The sequence below is a fragment of the Lathamus discolor genome, chromosome 4, assembly GCF_037157495.1.
Source record: "Lathamus discolor isolate bLatDis1 chromosome 4, bLatDis1.hap1, whole genome shotgun sequence".
NCBI lineage: Eukaryota > Metazoa > Chordata > Aves > Psittaciformes > Psittacidae > Lathamus > Lathamus discolor.
The window spans coordinates 62,725,939-62,739,667 of NC_088887.1; positions in this window are offsets into that span (position 1 = coordinate 62,725,939).

The following is a 13,729-nucleotide window of genomic DNA, read 5'->3' on the forward strand; positions in this document are numbered from 1 at the left end:
GCTTTTGAGTGGTATTTTGGGTTGGATCCCCAAAGAAAACTCAGCACTTAATTGCAGTTTCCAGACGTGTTTGGTAGCAAATGTGGCTCTGAGCATTAAGAAAAATTGTGTAGTTTTTAGTCATTTGTGGAAGTAACACTGATGTAGATGGCTGCAATACATTCATTGCTGGTAACCTATATAGGCAGCACCGGAGTGCAGCAGTCAGTTCAAGGAGGTGGCTTTTGGAAGGGGGAGAGGGAAGGAATATCTAAATGGGTTAGCTGTTAAGAACAAGAAGCTTTTGATTTAAGAAATATTAAAAGTGAGTTCCTGGATTTTATTCCTGACATACACCCAATTAATATATTTTCCAAAACCGAGACACTGTATTTGCAGGATTTGTTTAATATTAATGGAGGCATTAAAGGGATAATCTAGTACCTGTAAGATGCTTTCACATTTCCCCCCCCTCTTTTTTTTTTCCTTCAAAAATACAGAAGCTTCTTCTGACCTAATTGATCAAAAAATGCTTTTTCTCGGGAAACAGCCAAAATGTCTTCTTTTCAAGGCAAATGAATTTGGGGATTGGTGAGAAAGGGAGAAAGGTAATATATACTAGCAAAAATGCCAGGATTTGAGCTGGAAATAAACCTCCAGCATAACTTGCATCTTCATATTGCTCATACAGCCATTCAGAATTTATATTTCTTCTTTTAAATGCATACAACTAGTTAAAAATATCTGCCGCAAGTCTTTCTTCCTGCTGCTTTTCCAAATTTTTTCAAAAGGGTTATGTTATAATTGCCATTTAGAAATTTCCACTCATAGGAAAACTCACACAAAAATAAGCTTATTAATTAAATAATTTCACTAATTAAAGAAAAAAGTGATCAGAATAAATTATATATTTTTATAAGGGATTTTTTGAGATATGTCTTGGTACCTTATCCCAGATATACTTAAAAATTTTGTTTTTCTTCCAGCTGCAAAGTTCATCTGCTCTCTTAGTATGATAATTATACTAATATATTAATCACTAGACAAATTACTAATAAAGATTAGGCTTACTGAAAAGTTATCCACTGTAACTCTGTTATAGTATTTAACTTGATGAAATTTTTCAGTAAAGTAAAAAAAAAAGCGCACAATATTTTCTGTCTGTACGCACATATACGTTTCCTAAATTGATAGATTGCCTTTCATACACTTAAATTGATTTTTAAAAAAAAACAAACCCAACTATTACACATTGTCTCTTGGTCCTTTAGATGAAGTTATGAGCAAAAGGTACCCTTCCAACAGGTAGACCATTCCCCTGTGATCTAATCACACTTTCTCCTTTAGTGGTGTCCATGTATTTTAATAACTGCGTGGACATTTACCAGAATCAAGAGGAATACCGTATATACAAGGAGACATAACCCAGGACTCACTTTAATATTCAAGAGTTTTTCAGCTGTATTAAAGAAATGTAAGTAGCTAGTGAACACTGGATTGCATTCCTCCACCATCTATCTTTTATCTGGCTGTTAAAGTTAAGCATTACTGAGGCAGTTTTAAATTATTCTTTGGAACTCCTTGGTAGACATGTAATACATGCTGTAGATTCTCCAGCGTGCGTGCCTACATTAACAGCCACAACTATTTATAGTTGCTACCAGGGTCCTAAAGACATGAAAGTTCCCAGACCCAGCAGGTTAGCTTTGAACTCACTGAAAGAAAAAAAATTAAAAAAATTAGAAAGTTCTCCCCTCAAACCGAAATGTGGAGGTTCATTTTCCACATCAGATTTTTTTTTCAAAACTTGCTAGAAAAGTCCAGATTTAGGTTTCAAAAACGATAAGGAAAAAAGGAAACTCTTATTGTTACTGTTTTTTCCTGGACAAATCTTGACATTTTCCAATCGTATCTCCATCTGAAATAAGAGATCAGTTTAGGAATAAAAAATACAATTACTACATGAAAAGAAACGACATTCAAATGTTGTTAATTAAATGAGGGAGTGGATGTCAATGTTAATGTGTAGGTACATAAAAAGAACCTTATTTTGCAGATGTATGACAGAGCTCCCTGAAGAACGCAAGTTTTTCTATATTAATTCCATGGTAGTTGAAAGCTATATAATCAAAAACACCTTCTAAGTTTGGCAGAAATACAACACTGGCTGTTTAAAATAAAAGGTCTGTATGGAAAGTTCAGTTTTGTTTTGTTATTTTTTTTATTCCCCTAGGGTCATTGTGGTGGAGGAAATATTTTTATCCGGGCCTCAGGAAACGGTGGTCTGGCTAGCAACTGCAGTGGTGTGAATGGTTACATGAAGAGTATTTACTTGGGGCAAAGCATGCCATCACTTACCTCTGCCCCAAAACTCCTGAACTGCAAGACCGAATCAATGTCAGTGGCCACCTGGAAATTCCCAGTGGGGAAGGACTATGGCAGCTACTACCCTGAAAACAAACCTTCAATCCGAAGCAAGGTGAGTCAATAATGTGTAAGACAGATATTGGTGTGAATAAGCAGAACTCTGATGAGTTATATTTCAAACAGAAATTCAATGAGAAGACATCACGCATCTCACATATAAATGGGCTGAAACAACAAGGAACATACATAGAGAGTTTTCTGATGGAGTCTTGCTGCTTTGAAGCTGAATAAATATCAATGTGGCAACCTCAAGTTAGCAGAAATCCATTAGATTTTCTGAGGATAGTTTTATCAGTTTTCACTCCCCTTTTCAGGACACTGTAAGTGTTTCTCATGTGCCGCTTTCTAATATAATGAAGTCCATTTCCTATTCCAGACCTGAAAGTTTGTGCATGTTAATCTGTAGATCTATCTGGGTTCTTCTGCTGTAACTCTGCCCATTCCAGACACCTTACCAACGGATTACCTTTTCTTTGGCTTCTTCAGAGAATATGAAATGAAAATGTCGACATCAACTGTCAGGCTTAGAGTTCCCAAAGGATCTTCCATATATATAGATAATTTATTATATCACTTACAAGTTTAATCAACACTCTGTCTTTGATAACCATTCTGATGCACTCAGGCAAGTATCTTCCTATGTTTTTCCTTTCTCTTCAGAATTTGTGGGGTTCATTTAGGAAACTACCTCTTTAGTCTATTATATTTTAGCTTTTATTTTGGTTGGATATTCCATTTTTGAGATATTTTCCATCATGTTACAGCTCAATATGTTCTCCAGATCAGGTTTTTTGATTAAGCATTTTTCTCTAAGAAACCTCTGCCTTCCAAGCTTTATCAGCATTGCTCTATCTTCCGCTTTCTGTTTTACAAAATATGAAAAAATACAGTTTCCTTTTTCTTGTTGGTGGTGTCTTTATAAAGAGGTGTAGCATTGTCTTAATTTTCTACCAACTTTGTTACATGTCACCACTCATCTCTTAACTAAGTGGTGCATATTTGCAAATATCAAGAGAACCTCAGAGGGAAACCTTAAGGTGGGTCAGCAATAAACTTCTTGAGGGGGAGGATGGAGAGAGGGGAGAAATACAATTATAAGATTACATTTAATACCAGGCATAATTTTTACAACTGGCCAATACATTGAATTATTAATTCCATACAAAACCACTTAAAAAAACAACATAGTCCATTAAGAACAGATGACAAAATAGAGTATATTCTGGTTTACCGCTTGATTTGCCAAACTGTGGCATTCCCACTAAAAATGAACTAGTGTCTGGCAACTCGCCTGGTTTTCAACATGTGATGTCTAGCTGATGCTGTGGGGAGCTGAACTTTCACCGTAGTCATGATGGATTAACAGCAGCTTTGGTAGCACCAGTGGCTGACCAGCAAGAGTCTGAAAATCAGATATTTTTTATACACTCACTTTGCCTCAGACTTCATTTTCCTCTTTTCAAATATTTCAGATAAAACTACTCAGTAGTATCCAACAATGAGTCCAGGGAGATAATCTTGTTTTGTACACATTGAAAAAATTCTGGCAGTCTTTCCTTTGAAGTGTTCCATGTCTTCTGCACCTGAGAGCAAAGGCTTGAAAATATAAAAGGATGCATAACACTGATATAAATCCAAACGCATTCTAGCTTGGACAAGTGAGGAACTTAGGGACAGCATTCTTAACAGAGGATTCGCAGAATTACAGAATCATGTATGTTGAAAGGGTCTTCAGGAGGTGCTAGTCCAACCTTCTCAGAACAAGGTCACACTGAATTCAGAATTCGGGTTGCTCAGAACTTTGTTCCATCAGGTATTGAGAGCCTCCAAGAGTGGACTCATGGGTACCAGGGCACGCTGCTGGCTCATGTTTAGTCTGCTTTTCCCTCTATCCTTTTCAGCAAATCTGCTTCCCTGTCAGTCAGCCCCTAACCTGCAGGGAATTAGTTATTCCTCACCGCTAAGCAGTATGGGGGGAGTGAGCAGGGAGCCTTGCTCTCCTTTTTTGTACTGAGGTTTTCTTGCTGGCATGGAGAAGGGAGCCACCACACTCTAATGTGGAGAGAACAAAAGAAAGACTGGCACTGGGAGGAGAAATTAAAAATTCTGCCTAATAGGTTAATAATTATGTAGGACCACAGAGAAATCTATAATATTGGAAGCCAGAGAAGAGGTCACCAAGACCTTTTTGTTATAGGCTGCGTTAGAAGGCTGGATGAAGAAGATTATATTAAGAGTTACGAAAAGTTTATTAGCTGGGTTACAGCAAACTAAATTCTGGTGAAAAAAAAAAAGAAAGACTTGGGAACAAATTAAATAGATTAGACCTTATTAAAGAGAGCAAGGAGCAGATACATCATAAGAAGGGGAAGAGGAACAGGCTAGGAAAAGAATCTGGGATGGGTAATTGGGAAGTAGGTAGAAAGCCATTGCCCTTAGAGGTAAGGAGTCAGGCAATGGAAACAAGTGCAGAAAAGGAGTAAAAATAAATCAAGTGGAGATCTTCGTGGGTAGAACAGAGATCAGGACAGTCTCGGTGCCTAAGCACAACTAAAAATTCTGAGATGAGACTGTTGCTGTACACAGTGAATTTCATGCTGGATTGCTAAAGGATTTCACTCTCATGAGTGAAAATATAGCTGGGTTAAAGGACCACCTATGGGGAAGACATTAAACTGAAAAGCTGTGACAGCTTTGGAATTTAGGGACATTAGAAAGAGGGCATAAATATTTTGGAAAATGGCAGGTGACATCTGTAAAAATAAATAATATGTGAAATTATAATCAAATGCAAAGCATAGGCATATTTGAAAGGTGAAAGATTTTAAAATGTTACAATTTTTTTAAAAATCCTTGACTATGTCATCATAGTTTTCATTGTGCAATATATTTATATGATTAAAGTCTTATTTTACTTGCATTGTAAATGTTGTACATTGTTGTAAATGCATGAGTTTAAATTTCAAATAAAACTAAGAGTACCCTATTTCTCTACCTTAGTTTTATTCACAAATAATGCATCATCAGCAGAGCTGTCTGGAGGAAATTCAAAACCTCAGAGGCTCTTCAGCCTTCACTCTTTTCCTTCATAAATCTGAGATTTTGTACCAAGGAAACACTGAAAATAGTTTTCTTCCATTTCAGTTCCCTCCAGCTTGAATTAGGAGTCAGAATCTCTGGCTTCTTGAGCAGCAGACTTTGTTTAGACCATTCACAAAGGTTACTGTTTTATGCACATGAGTAACACAACGAATCTGTAATTTGAACATGGTCTTTTCTCTAGAAATGTTATGCATAAATTTTATCTTCAAAGATATTTCTGAACGTAACTTATGCATATCTTTGCACTCAAGTTTGGTTTGATAACCTGTAAAGCAGATCTAATATTTTGTTTTTTGTTTTCCTGTGCTCTTCTCCATACTGGGAAGTATCATTTGCTCACCACACGTTGGTAAAATGAGTATTAAGTTTATCAATGTCATCCACAGTTCCTCAACAAGAGGGAAAGAGAGAAAAATAAAGATTGAGAGGAAGCAAGAGAAAGAAAAAGAAAAAGAAAGAAAAGAAAGATAAAAAGAAAAAGAAAAAAGAAAAAGAAAAAGAAAAAAGAAAAAGAAAAGGAAAAGGAAAAGAAAAAGAAAAAAGAAAAAGGGAAGGAAGGGAAGGAAGGGAAGGGAGAAATGCAAAATATGATCATAAGCCTGTCAAAGTGTGAGGGGATTACAAAGAGCATTGAAATACAACAGCAAAATAAGGAATAAGTGTACAACCGCAATTCAGCTTTCTTTTAAGACTGCATAATCAGTCTGAATATTGAGAAGTCAGGTTACTGATTCCAAACTGTCCTCTCTCTTTCTTGAAAATGTCATTTGTTTGTTTAAAACATTAATTTGCTGTCATTCTCCCAAAACTCCATACACTTCTGTTAAATGTATGCAATTTTAACACCTTGTAGAAGGTGTAATTTGGCTATTTCATGCTCCCAATCTCCTCTGACTGGTTCTAGCTGCTTGGCTGGGTGCTTCTTTTGTGAGTTGTCACCACCATGGTGATCCCAAGAGGCACCACCAGATCACAAGAAGGAACTAGGGTGAATCTGAATCTTGGAAAACATAGTCCAGGTAGAGACTCTGCCCTGTAGAGAAGGTTGGAAGTCTGAAGCACCAGCCTGTCACTCCCATGAGGCCACATGTCAGTATTTCCACATAAAAATATTTTCTTTCTCAGCTGAAATATTTGGGAGTTGATTTTTGTCATCAAAATGTCAACATTTGACACACATAATGTCAATTTTCTAGCCATTCTACAGTAAATTGCACCTGATACAAATGTATGTGTATCTCCTCTATTTCTCCATACTAGTTGTTTTTTCAATAAGAAGTTATGGAAAAAAGTGAAGATATGTCAGGATCTATAGGTTCTAATAGTGGGATTCATCTGACCAAATATAAAAATCTATAACTGAGATATCTACATCTGAGATTGTCATCCTGGACTCTTTTCATAATCAATGGAGAGAAATAGGCACTTTTAGAGTATGATTCATCTAATCCTGAAGTAGATGGCTAAAACAGGTCAGCTGAATCATGTTTTAAAAGCACCTATTTCTCTCCATTGGCAGTAGAGGGAATCTATGGTGACAACTTTAGACAAAGACATCTCAAGTTAAATAAAATTATTCATGCATTAAGAGCCCACAGAACTGTTGTGCATAAACTTGTCCTTTTGTACCATAATTTACCTGTTCATCTTACTTGTTTGTAAATATGCAGTGACTTTTTCTTTCCCTCTCTCCCTGTTAAACCAATCTTTTTACCTTCATTTTTTTCCCCTGCTTACCCTGTGTTGTGCATCCTTTTTCTGTTTCCCTCATCACTATAAAAATCAGGCTTCAAACCAGTAATTTTAAGCCAATATCTGAGATAAATGAATGCCATTTCATCAAAACTCTGAGATTCTGCAGTGCTGCATACTTTTCTTGTTAGTGTCACCACTAGTCTGTGGTCTTTTGAAATACAAGTCCTCTTTCCAAATTATACCAGTTGTCTGATACAGAAGGCCAAGATCAGGCAAAAGATATTCCTGTGTTGTTTCCCCACTTGGATTACAGAGCACCCTTTCACAAAGGATATCAGTTAACATAATAACAGATTTCCAACATTTCCTGTACCTATCTGTGGATGCCACAAGTTAGAAAACTGTTCTCTTTGTCATCTTTGCTCACATGCGAAGCAAGGATTTTCCAGTAATTACCAGTGGCTTACAAGTGAAAACAACAAAGTCATATAAATAATAATGTTACTAGGAGGTACAGTGAACACAAGCTTTTTGCATTTCACTATGCCGCAATCCTAGTGCATGCCAGAGACAGTGGTGTCTCTTTTGAGCTCTTATAGAATTTAAGTGTCAATGAAAGTCTGAGCAATAGATGCAGATCTTTGCATCTGTTCCATTAATCTCTGCAACATGGAGCATTGCCTTAGCAGAATCCTGAAGGAAATCAAACAGCAATAAGTCTGACTCCAATCTAGGTAAACCCCTGCAAAGGCATATAAAAGAGTGAAGGATAGGGTATGAATTTCACTTCAATGCACCAGTAATCTGACTGGGCTAAATCTGGGGTGGAGGACTCAGATTAACTCCCAGCTACATACTGCAGGTTTTCAAATTTTCATAGTGTAAAAAGCAGAAAGAAACTCTTAGATCATCTAATCTGCTTTCTTCTCGATCACAGGCACTTACCTTTTACACTGTTATCCCTACCTTGAGCCAAATAGTTTCTCTGCAGCTGAAGTATATCTTCCTGAGAGGCGTCTAATCTTGACTTGAAGATCTCAGGAGATGGAAAATCCACCACTTCCCTCTATAATGTGTTCTGATAGCTAATAGCTATCAGCATTAAAAGTGTGTGCCTTATTTCCAATTTGAATTCATCTGGCTTCAGGCTCCAGCCTTTGGTTCTTATTATGCCTTTCTCCATGAGATTACAGAGTCCTTTCATATCCATTATTTTCTGCCTGAGAAGGTATATATGCCATAAGCAAGTCACCTCTCAATCTTCTGCCTCATAAACAGAAAGATCCAACTCTTTAAATCTCCCACCAGAAGGCATTTTCTCCTGTTTTTGAAACATTTCTGCATTTCCTCTCTACCTTCTCCAGTAGCTCCGCTGTGTCTTTCTCAAAACATGGACTGCAGAGTTCATGCAGTACTCCAGCATTGTCCTCTCCAAATTATATCAGAAAGATCACCTCTCTTCTCCCCTCACTGACCATTCAGCGATCCTGTTGGTTTTTATGCTGTACCATCCAATTCTGAGCCACTGTTTCGTTGCTTGTCTAGTAGGAATTCCCCATATTTTTAAGCCTCTTCTTTCAGTTATTCAGTTTCATGGATTTCATCATTGTTTCTAGAAAGGTAATTTAGGATTGTGCTGTATTAAAGCACCCTATTTCTAATAACCTAGTTTACTAAGCAATCTTTTCCATCTCCGGAGTGTTCTCTCTGTTGTTTACCATTGACTTACTTATCCATAAACGCTTCCAGGAGTAACATTGCACCAACTTCTGAACTGTTAATAAGGATACTTTAAATCATTCCTCTGCTACCAGTTCTCATGGAATCAGAGAAGAAACATCCCATATCAGCTTTGCATTGTTTTGCATAAGAGTGACAGCAGGAGAAGGGGTCTGACAAGTAACACTGTTTTGTTACATTCTATAGTATTCTTTAACCATGCCAAGTGCAAGGTCCTACACCTGGGTCGGAGCAATCCCAGGCACAGCTACAGGTTGGGCAGAGAAGAGATTCAGAGCAGCCCTGCAGAGAAGGACTTTGGGGTGCTGGTCGATGAGAAAATGAACACGAGCCAACTTCAGTGTGCGTTCGCAGCCCAGAAAGCCAACCGTATCCTGGGCTGCATCAAAAGGAGCGTGACCAGCAGGTCGAAGGAGGTGATCCTGCCCCTCTGCTCTGCTCTTGTGAGACCTCACCTGGAGTATTGTGTGCAGTTCTGGTGTCCTCAACATAAAAAGGACATGGAACTGCTGGAACAAATCCAGAGGAGGGCCACGAGGATGATCAGGGAACTGGAGCACCTCCTGTATGAAGACAGGCTGAGAAAGTTGGGGCTGTTCAGCCTGGAGAAGAGAAGGGACCTCATAGCAGCCTTCCAGTGTCTGAAGGGGGGCTATAGGGATGCTGGAGATGGACTATTCATTAGGGACTGTAGTAATAGGACAAGGAGTAATAGGTTAAAACTTAAACAGGGAAAGTTTAGATTGGATATAAGGAAGTTCTTTACTGTGAGGGTGGTGAGGCACTGGAATGGGTTTCCCAGGGAAGCTGTGAATGCTCCATCCCTGTTGGTGTTCAAGGCCAGGTTGGACAGAGCCTTGTGTGGGATGGTTTAGTGTGAGGTGTCCCTGCCCATGGCAGGGGGGTTGGAACTAGATGATCTTAAGGTCCTTTCCAACCCTAACTATTCTGTGATTCTATGTCAGGACTTGTACAAAATAAATGTACTGAACATTTCTCCAGTTGGTCTTAGGAATTCTTACATGCCAGTAATCCAATGCTGCTGATTTCAGAATGTTTATCATTAGTTTTATTTTTCACCACCCTCTCTATTACTAATGGCGAATCCTCTTTATTACCTTTATGAGGTACAAGTATGATGAACATTTTTTCACCTTGGAATGGTTAACTCACCTAAAGACATTAGTTTTGAAAGTATTCAAGTATCTGGAATGAACTGGAACAACAGTGGGAAGGCAAACAAGTATGGCAGGATTTAAATGTCATACCAAAACCAGAAAAGAGTTTTGCTTTCTTACACTTTTATGTCTATGTATCAGTCACCCATGAAACAGGAAAGGAAAGCTCAAACCTCCTTCTTTTTGTCTAGGAATAAGAATGTGACCCTGTTCTCTTGTCTCTCAGTAAATGGCTTAAGCACTGAAATAAAGGAATTCTGGACTTATCATCTTCTAAGTTATACATAAACAAAGGGCTACTGAGAGCAAATGAAAATGGACTTTAATAGGTTCTTTATGTATATGCTGAAAATTAATTAAAAAAATCTGGATTTATCTGAAATTAAATATATTGCTTTGGTTGCCAAACAATGAAAAAAACCCACAATTATTCATGCAATACACACATAAATATATAATTTTTCTTTTTCAGATTCAAGCCAGAAATATTTATTAAGCCTACTCTTTCAACATCATTCTGAGCAGTTTTACCACCTCAGCTTTCTGAAAGTTCTGCAATATATGTGGATTATTTTGTGTAAAAGTTAAAAATGCTATCCTGTTTATAGCTCTGTTTGGTACACATTTCTGCTTTGTTCCTCCTGCTGCTTATATGAATTTTCTGCACTTTATAGGTTCTACTGGGATATATAGAGCTTATATCTGCATCATGTTTGTCAACACGAAGTCTTACACTAGTAATGTTATTTTGGATGCTCCATCTAATCTTCAACCAAGGCAGTACCTATCCCACCTGTGAGATGGAGCCCACCCTGTGCAGCTCCTTTGTCTAATTGAATGGGGTCCCAATGTCCCAGTTTTCCACAGCAGAAAAATCTGCATCTTCAAATATATTTTGTCGAAACTAGCGTTTCAACATCAGTGTTTTCTGTTTTCTACTCTTGCTTTTGGGGACAGAAAGATTTCCCAGATCATGATTATTGCCATCTTCACAACCGTGGCACCATCCTCTCATCTGTTATTTCGTTTTATTCCAGTGACTACAGCATTATTATAAAAATTTACTGAAGGACTTCATAAAGCTTCCCAGTCTTGGTATGGTCGGCCTGTGGTCTGCTCTTCAGCAAAGTAACTGAAAAAAAAGTCCATAGCTGATCTGGGGCAATATACAGCAGAGTTCCTAGCCTGTGTCTATACTGTTAATTAAAAGAGGTTCAGGAGCTAATCTCTTCCCAAGTGTCCAATGGCAGCAGTTGGTGAAGTCAACACTATTTAGGACTTTTCCTTTTGGGGGGCAGATTTGTCTTTAAATCACCTTCAAACATATTCTCACAACAACTGAGTAGTGTAAACCTTCAAGATGAGGTTTTCCAGGGCCACAAAACCCCAGGCACACTGTGCCTAACAATTAGAATACATACAATTCATTAAGGACAACTAAAATCCTGAGAAGCTTGCTATCTATTTAGATATATGATCTTTCTTTTTGCAGGGTGTTAATTTAGACAACTCAAACTTCAGACCCTAAAATGTTTCTGCTGAACCAGTTTCATATTATTTGGTTGTCTATGGCTTAGACATTCCCAGGGTCAGCACTTGTCTAAATGTCATTGTTGAATTCCATTGCTTCAGCAGCAAGAGAAAGTCTTTACACAGACAGACCTGATAGGATATGACATTGAGTTATCCTCAAAACAGAAGACTTTCAGCTGTTCCCCAGTCAAAGGCACATGGATTTGAGACATTGCCTTAGCTGCTGAGGTCTCACAGAGTAGCAACAAGCATCTTCCATAGCTGATGAATCTGGGAGCCAAGCTGAAGCTAGGAGCCCAGCATTGCCACCCAGCGCTGCTAGGTGATTTCCTCAGCTACCTGGGAGCCACATAGGCCAGATGCCTGAAGCTAGAGGTTGTAGATGATTTAAAAAAAAACAAAACAAGCAAGCAAACGAGCAAACAAAAAAGTCATAAGAAAAGGACAACTACCATGCATTTCAACAGACCTTTTATCCTGGAATGGCTGCACATTCAGACACTGACAGCTTCCTCTGAATCATGCTGTACTACAGAAGGAAAAATGGATTAGATAATATTGACAATCAGTGCCTATTCAAATGCCCATTTAACTGAAAGAAATACTTCACATAGAACAATATTTAGTATTAAAAAATTCACCTTTCTCTATTGTTATGTAATGCAATAGCCATAAATGTGTATCCTTCTTAACTAAATAAAACAGTTATATACCACCTTGCTTCTTATGACATTTATCACAAAAAGCTACTCAGTGCAGTCCAGTACTGTGTTAGCAAAATGAGAGGAGCACTTATTCCTTCACATTAGTTAACATGTCAAAAGCTTTTTATCTCAAAGATATTAAATGGTAAGAACAGTGTGTTTCAACTTCTAAATTGTCATCCATCAAAGATTTTAGAGGACTACTTTTTTAAATTGACAGTTGTCATTTAATATACAGTATGATCCAAAGCATATTATTTCTGAATGTTACCAGGGAGATTTCATTGGCTTTTGTGACATTTCCAGTCTTTGGTATAATTGGCTAACAGCTTTTTTAACCTAATGTCTTTTAAAAAATTGTGTATCTGGTGGTCTGGGGTATCACATCTTCTGTTTTCTCTTTTCTTTGTTGTCCAAAAATGTTACCATAATGATAAAAAGTGACATTATTTTAAGAGATAAGAAACACCAAAATTATTTTCTGCCTGACCTTTACAGTTACCAGAACAAGCGGCTTCTGTTAGCAAAATAGTTCAAGCTTTTTATTACAAAGGATATTTGGCAGTATTCCATAAGAAAAAGAAATACATGTAGTTCTTGTCAGGGGAAGTCATTAAGCCCTCTCTCCTTATGCCAGGCTAAGATTTTAACAAAAATAAAATTCTGGGTATTTTAAGATGAAGGAGGAAGTTGTCTGTGAGAGGCAGGGATATTTCACATAATGCTCTTTATGAATGTACTAATGTAGTTTTATGTCTTTGACTGCACTGCACTGAAGCAAATACAGTGGGTTTACCCAAGAGTTCAAGGAGATTTTGGTGACCTTCATTTCCCAGCTGCACATTTATGCATTCAGAGTTTTCTTCTTCACCCTGGTCTGTTGTGTTATTGGAACAGCAGTGCTTCTTTAGGGGAGGTTGGGGGGTAAGACAGATAATGACTGAATGGCTCAATGCGGCTAAATCACTATATTTACAATTTTTAAAATACTAATGGCTACTGTTCAGCTGTACTGTTTTTTCCAGGCAAAGGCTTACAAATCAAATGTTAGCTCCACTCCATACCTCTCATTATTGATTTTACAGGTTACCACAGAACTTTAGAGGTGGAAGTACTTCAATATTCAAAGACACATCCAGCACCAATCCTTTTAACTGCTGTTGTCATTGCTCTGGTTCTTCCACCCAAGTAAGGATGATATATGTCTTGTTTTCAGCCCACATGACAAAGATATGACACTGTTGTCACTGAATCTTAACAAAAACCGTATGAGTCAAATTACAATGGCAGCAAAAGTTAGAACAAAGCCCTCTTTCTTGTTGAAACAGTTTGCTGTTTACTGTCTTTTGCTTAGCTGGTGGTACAGTACAT